This window comes from Sapajus apella, unplaced genomic scaffold (assembly GCF_009761245.1).
Source record: "Sapajus apella isolate SASKATOON/1434 unplaced genomic scaffold, GSC_monkey_1.0 scaffold1, whole genome shotgun sequence".
Classification (NCBI taxonomy): domain Eukaryota; kingdom Metazoa; phylum Chordata; class Mammalia; order Primates; family Cebidae; genus Sapajus; species Sapajus apella.
This window is the reverse complement of record NW_022436941.1, coordinates 60,495,746-60,502,023: the sequence shown is the minus strand read 5'-3', so window position 1 is coordinate 60,502,023 and position 6,278 is coordinate 60,495,746. Positions and strand designations below refer to the sequence as shown.

General features: G+C 42.4%; 1 protein-coding gene across 6 annotated transcripts in view; it reads left to right on the top strand.

The window, feature by feature from the left end:
• TENT2 (terminal nucleotidyltransferase 2) overlaps positions 1-6,278 on the top strand; it is an 82,293-nt gene that overhangs the window by 13,229 nt on the left and 62,786 nt on the right. For 2 of the 6 annotated variants that reach the window (XM_032277354.1, XM_032277358.1), the window contains exons 1-2: positions 933-1,293; positions 1,526-1,590. The gene's annotated coding sequence lies outside the window, so the exon portion shown is untranslated. Of the gene's footprint in view, positions 1-932; positions 1,294-1,525; positions 1,591-6,278 lie in introns of those variants that run through there. The other 4 variants (XM_032277345.1, XM_032277327.1, XM_032277334.1 and 1 more) reach the window with 3 other exon arrangements.

Genomic DNA, 6,278 nt, shown 5'->3' with positions numbered 1-6,278 from the left:
AAAAAAAAAAAAAAAAAAAAAAAAAAAAAAAAGAAAGAAATCAATGGGGAAATTACAAAGTATTTTGAAATGAAGGAAAATGAAAAGACATATCAAAATATGTGAGATGTAGGTAAAACAGTATAAAGGGACACTTATCCCACCAAATTCCTGTAGAAACAAGAGACATCTAAAATTAGTGATCATCAGTTTCTGAGTTAAGAAACTAGAAAAACAAAACAATAAATTTAAAAATTAAAAAAATTAGTAGCAGAATAAACAATAAACAAAAGAGCCGAAATCAATGAAATAGCAGAAAACCAGTAGAGAAAATCCAAGAAAGCGAAGACGGGCTTTGAGATCCGTAAAACCGAGAAGCCCCTCGCCAGACTGATGAGGAAAATAGATGACATACAAATTACCAATTTCAGAAATGGAGGGGTCAGATTTTATAAACATTAAATGGACAACAAAGGAGTACGGCAAACAGATTTGCATTATTAAACAATTTAGACATTTCCACAAACTATTATAGCTCACTCAAAAGGAGATATCAATAAATATTGGTTGAATTAGTAATGCTAGCTATTACTATGGGCAGGGCGCTAAGTCCAGGCTTTAGAGAGAAATAAAACATTTTTTTTTTTCACGTACAGCTGTTCTAGCTCTAATAAACGTTTTCTGTGGGTCCTTCGTGTGTTGGCAGAGTGACTCGTCTCCAGAGAAGCTTTTCTTTAACCAATGTTCCCCTACTCTTCTCCACCGGAGTCACATTAACCTTCCGCCGACTGCCTGCTCCCTTCCTCTTAGTGCCCTCCCAACCCTTTCCCAGCTGGTGCTGGCAGCAGTTAAGAAATCACTTCCTTCCAACCCCTGGTGTCTTGCGCCTGCGCATTCAAGTAAAGCGCGCCTACGAGGGGGCGAGGCGGTTACCGGAAGTGTGACCTCTTGCTCCCCGCTGGCTATTTTCATCCGGTGTCACGTCGATCTTCCGGGTGTCTTTGACAGGGCTTTCTACGCCGTTTTTTCGGCGACTTTTTGGTCTTCCGCTTTTTGCCACCGCCCCCAACCTTCTATATCCTTGCAGTCCCTGCCTTTTCTTGTGTTGCTCCTCCCCTGATAGCTGTGCCAGGGGTTAGATCGTAAGCCGGAGCCGGAGTTGGAGCTGGGCCTAGCTGTCCGACGGCCACCACTACCGCCTTTGGTTCCGGAGAAAGCTACCGCCGAGTACGCCCAGGAGTCCCCGCTGGGGCCTTGGAGCTTCTGAGCGGGCTGTGCGGGTAGACCCTGCTTAGCCCTTCCCCGAGGACACCTGTGAGTTTAGGGGGTTTCGGACAGGAATGCAACCGTGTAGGCCCAGGTCGGGGGCGGGGCGCGGGAAACTTTTTCCGAAACTGTAGCGTTTTGTTTTGCGTGGGAGATTCCGGCAGTATCTCTTGGTTATTCCAGATTCATGGGCGGCCCCTGGGCTGCTGTACATTTTGAAGACTCTTAGGACCGCTTACTTTGCTTACTCTTTTTTTCTTCCACGTGTGCTCCCCTCCAGGACCGAAAGAGGAAGATTGTCTTGGGACCCCTGCATGGTGTTTAAAAGGGTGGTGAAGAACTAAGGTAAATATATGGATTAATTAAAAAATTTAAAAGGCATTTATCTTTTTCAGGCTTATTTAAATGGTATGAAATTAAATTTCGCTTTATAGGAAAATGCACAGGTTAAGACTGTTAAGACTGAACAAGACCTTTCTTGTTCAGCCTTTGTAGAAAGGCTCTTCGTTTCTCGAGGTGAGAACATGAAAGGCTTACGTGTCTCACAACTTATGGATTCTCTAAATTACTTATCTCTTTCAACTCTTTGTTGAAAATAGCAGTTATTTATCAGTAGGGCAACAGAAGAAACAAATGGAAAGTATAAAACACAAGCTAAATAATAGGTGTGCAGGGTATGCTTTTTTTGAGGAAAGAGATTGTTACTGATCAACTAAATTGGTGTTTTTATAGTTACAGGTAACATAGTACTTTTTAAAATGTCTTCATATTGTATAGTTCAGTACCACAAGGCTTCTAATGTGTACTGATTAACAGCCATAAGTCTATTAATTTATGCTGATTAATAGCCATTAATAGTGACGTTACTTTGTTGGTGTGAATAGCCCTAATTATGTCGGTTCTGGAAATGTCCTGTAACAGATAGGCTCCATGTGAAACAGGCCATTTGTGAGTTGTTTAAGAAATGCCCATTTGGAGCCATGTGACTAGATTCTTCACTTGGATGGAATTTAATTCTTAACCAAAAGGAATGTCCTGTTTAGAACCTGGAAGTGGTTTTCACAGTGGGTTAGCAGGATTTAGGAACTGGACTTTCTGTATTGTGGAGAAAAGAAGTGGGTTTAAGGGATCAAAGGTATTTGGACAAAATGGAGAGTATCTTGATTTAGCCAGTACAGTTCTGGTTTTTTTTTTTTTTTTTTTTTTTTTTTTGAGACGGAGTTTCGCTCTTGTTACCCAGGCTGGAGTGCAATGGCGCGATCTCGGCTCACCGCAACCTCCGTCTCCTGGGTTCAGGCAGTTCTCCTGCCTCAGCCTCCTGAGTAGCTGGGATTACAGGCACGCGCCACCATGCCCAGCTAATTTTTTGTATTTTTTTTTTTTTAATAGAGACAGGGTTTCACCATGTTGACCAGGATGGTCTCGATCTCTTGACCTCGTGATCCACCCGCCTCGGCCTCCCAAAGTGCTGGGATTACAGGCTTGAGCCACCGCGCCCGGCCACTTCTGGTTTTTATACTAGGTAGATTCTGCTTTCCAGAAAATACTGATGAAGGAATTATAATATATAATCTTGAGTGTTCTCTGATTTGTTGGAGGAGAGGTCAAGTGGAGGACAGAGATTCCAGGTTACAAATTACAGGACCAAACACTTTATCACTAGAAATTACTAGGAATTAATCTACTCTTCCCCCCCCCCCCCCCCCCCCCCCCCCCGCCCCCAAGACAGAGAGTCTTGTTCTTGTTGCCCAGGCTGGAGTGCAGTGGGGCGATTTTGGCTCCCTGCAACCTCTGCCTCATGGGTTTTAGCCATTTTCCTGCCTCAGCCTCATGAGTAGCTGGGATTACGGGTGCCTGCAACCATGCCCGGCTAATTTTTGTATTTTTAGTAGAGATGGGGTTTCGCCATGTTCGTCAGGCTGTTCTTGAACTCCTGACTTCAGGTGATCCACCCGCCTCAGCCTCCATAAGTGCTGGGATTACAGGCGTGTGCCACCGCGCCTGGCCTAATTTTTGTATTTGTTGTAGAGATCAGGTTTCACCATGTTGCCCAGGCTAGTCTCTAACTCCTGGGCTCAAACAATCTGCCTGCCTCAGTCTCCCAAAGTACTGGGATTACAGGTATGAGCAACTGCCCAGCCTAGGGTTATTGTATGTATTTTTACTAGGGGATTCCCTGGAATGCTGCTTAGTTCAAGATGTTTGCCCATTTCCTCTGAACAAGTTAGGGTGTACAGCTGAGGAGATATGATAGGATTTATTTTCTTTTTTAAAAATCTCTCTTAAAAAGACATAAGAGCCTCCTAAAGAAAGTTGACACAGCACTTTGGGAGGCCGAGGCGGTTGGATCACGAGGTCAAGAGATCGAGACCATCCTGGTCAACACGGTGAAACCCCGTCTCTACTAAAACTACAAAAAATTAGCTGGGCATGGTGGCGCGTGCCTGTAATCCCAGCTACTCAGGAGGCTGAGGCAGGAGAATTGTCTGAACCTAGGAGGCGGAGGTTGCGGTGAGCCGAGATCGCGCCATTGCACTCCAGCCTGGGTAACAAGAGCGAAACTCCGTCTCAAAAAAAAAAAAAAAAAAAAGAAAGTTGACAGACCCTGATTTTCTGGAGGTTAACCTTGTCTCTGGTCCAAATTAGAGTCAGGCATTTGGGATGAGGTCTGATGATATTTCATAGAATTTTGTCCACAGTCTGTTAAGAACCCTGGACTGGTGAGTCTTGTCATCTGTGGCCAACCTAGGAAATTTTCATCTTACAGAATTGAAAAAACAAGGAGCAATGTTTGCGAATGATTTATTAGTTTCTTCCCAGATCTTTCTTTTTCTCCCCTGTTGTCTCTTACAGTTTTTCCAGCCCTCTTAGCCACAATCCCCAAAGGCAATTTCTTCAGTTCTTCTGGCTACATAGTGTTATTTTTCTCTGTTGTTTTAAAAAAAAGAATAAAGCTTCTGTAATTATTTTAATTTATATTTACTGAACATACGGATTTAGCACTTTTTGTACACTGTCATCCATATAAAATTGTGATATGTGATATATAAACATAAATTCATAGTATAATGTGTCATATAAATATACTAAATTTTATGTGGTAACTCATTTTTTTAAAAATCAGTATATTCAAAAATTTAAAAAAATCAGTATATTCCATCTTAACATTATTATAATAATCAGGTAGGTAACCTGATTATATTGCCTTTTTTTGTTTTGTTTTTGAGGCAGAGTCTTGCTCTGTCGCCAGGCTAGATTTCAGTGGTTTGATATTGGCTTACTGCAACCACTGCCTCCTGAGTTCAAGCTATTCTGCCTCAGCCTCCCGACTAGCTGGGTTTACAGGTGTGTACCACCACACCAAGCTAATTTTTGTACTTTTAGTAGAGATGGGGTTTCGCCATGTTGGCCAGGATGGCCTTGATCTCTTGACCTTGTGATCCGCCTCCCTTGGCCTCCCAAGGTGCTGGGATTACAGGCATGAGCCACTGTGCCCGGCCGCTTTTTAATATTACCTATTGAGTGTTTTTTTCTTTGGTAATTTATTTTTAACTAGCTGCTTTTCTGTATTTCTTTTTTTTTTTTTTTGGGACGGAGTTTCGCTCTTGTTACCCAGGCTGGAGTGCAATGGCGCGATCTCGGCTCACCGCAACCTCCACCTCCTGGGTTCAGGCAATTCTCCTGCCTCAGCCTCCTGAGTAGCTGGGATTACAGGCACGCACCACCATGCCCAGCTGATTTTTTTTTGTATTTTTAGTAGAGATGGGGTTTCACTGTGTTGACCAGGATGGTCTCGATCTCTTGACCTCGTGATCCACCCACCTCGGCCTCCCAAAATGCTGGGATTACAGGCTTGAGCCACCGCGCCCGGCCTTCTGTATTTCTAAAAGTATTTCTACTCTGTTAACAGAACTTTTCTCCATGGTCAAATACGTTAGGTAATCTATCAGTTGATTTTTTTTTTTTTTTCCTTAGATATCTTCTTGAAGCCCTGCATCCTCCTATTCTAATTTGAACTGTTAGCTCCCCATCACTATCATCTTGGGGAATTTACTTTGTTTCTGCCCTACATCAGATTTCCCTTCTTCTAGATTCCAGATTTTCTTTTTTTGATACCTTACTTGTCTAAACTGTTTCTAGTCTCCGTTGCATTGATAGTGTAGCTAGGTATAGAATTACAGCCTGAGAACATTTCCCTCAGAACTTTGAAGTCCTGAGTCCATTTCCTGTGCTGTTGAGGAGTCCAAAGCCATTTTGATTTCTTGCCCTTTATTTATAGCATTTTCTCCCTCTGGAATATTTTATAAACTTCCTTTTTTTGTGTGCGATATTCTGAAACTTCACTATAATATACCTTGACGTGTATCTTTTTTATTGTACTTTGTACTCTCTAGGTCCTTTTAGTCTGGGGATTAGTGTCTTTCAGTCTTTGACATTTTTTTTTTGTTTTATTTATTAGATAATGTCCTCTGTATTTTCTCTGTTCTTCCTGGACCTTATGTTATAATGTTGGATCACATAGTTTAATACTCTTTTGTTTTCTGTTGCCTTGCCTCCTTCCTGACCCTAACAACTTTTCCTTTTTGTTCTAATACATTTCCTCAAAGTTATCTTTAACTTTCTGCTGGATAGTTCTGCTTTCAATTTTATAATTTCCCAGAGCCTTTTTATTTTATTGTTTGAGTTAGGGTCTCGCCCTGTCACCCAGGCTGGAGTGCAGTGGCATGAACATGATTTATTGCAGCATTGACCTCCTGGACTCAAGTGATCCTCCCGCTGAAGCCTCCCATGTAGCTGGGACCATAGGTACACACTACTGTTCCTGGCTAATTTTTTGATTTTTTTATAGAGACATGGTCTCACTTTGTTGCCCAGGCTAACTCCTGAGTTCAAGTAATCCTTCCACCTTGTTCTCCCAGGGTGTTGGGATTCTAGGTGTGAGCCACCGCACCTGCCCCCACCCCACTTTTTTTTTTTGAGTGTTCGTTTGTTCCTGACATTGTTTCTATTTATTCCCAGGTTTTGTTTTTCTT